Source organism: Nannospalax galili, unplaced genomic scaffold (assembly GCF_000622305.1).
Source record: "Nannospalax galili isolate Female #2095 unplaced genomic scaffold, S.galili_v1.0 scaffold788, whole genome shotgun sequence".
Classification (NCBI taxonomy): Eukaryota; Metazoa; Chordata; class Mammalia; order Rodentia; family Spalacidae; genus Nannospalax; species Nannospalax galili.
Genome location: NW_008359996.1, coordinates 1,270,101 through 1,271,185, shown reverse-complemented (window position 1 = coordinate 1,271,185; position 1,085 = coordinate 1,270,101).

Here is a 1,085-nt window from a genome sequence, read left to right as displayed (position 1 = left end):
GTTTCAATAAAAGGTACTGTTTCAATTTCCTGTAGAGCTCGAGCTACATAATGACTATGTGTATAGAGATTGAAGGATGTTGAGGTCAGAAGCTGGAACACTGCAGCTACAGCACGAAGTTCCACTACCTATGCTGAAGCAGGGGAAGTTTGAAAAGAATAACTTTGCCCATAAATCACATAAGCTGTGTGTCCATTAGAAGAACCACCAGTAAATACCAACGTAGCCTGGGGGATGGGACTAACCTTAACTATCTTTGGAAATACCAACTCATGCATATTAGCAAATTGTAACAATTTAGCCTTGAGATAATGATTCCCTATCTGATCTAGATAATTTGCAAATGCAATTGCCCATGAATCTACATTTTGAAACAACCATAGCAACTCCGCCTTAGTGTAAGGAAAAACAATTTGAGCAGGCTCAGCTCCAAAGCACTGACATGATTCAGCATGCAATTGTTGGACCAAGGCCACTACAGCCTCATAATAAGGATTAATTACTTTGACTGGAGATACTGGTAGATGCACCCAAAGAAGAGGGCCATGCTGCCAAAGTACAGCTCTAGGGGTGTGAGTGGTAGAAAAAACACAACCCATCCAGGGCTGGCTATAATCTACATAGGTAATTTGTTGTTGTTCAATAGCATTTTCTACTAATGTTTTTAAATTAACCTTCCTAATTTGTATTTTTTGAGGTTTAATTTCTTTGGGATACAGCAGTTTTTCTAGATAACTGAATGGAGCTTCTTTTTGTACTTTCTCAGGGGCAATAACTAACCCATAATTTTTCAATCCCTTCTGTAAGACCCCATAGGTGGCTAATAGCAGTCCCTCGAGTTTGTGAGCTAGAAGTATATCATCCATATAGTGAATAATATATACTTCAGGATATAGATACCTAGTTTGTGCTATAGCCTGAGCTACAAATTTTTGACATAAGGTAGGACTGTTGGCCGTTCCTTGAGGTAAAACTTTCCAATGATAGCTTTTCATAGGCTCCTTAAAATTTATGGAAGGTACACTAAATGCAAATCTCTTGTAATCTTGAGGAGCCAAGGGAATATTGTAAAAGCAAACTTTTAA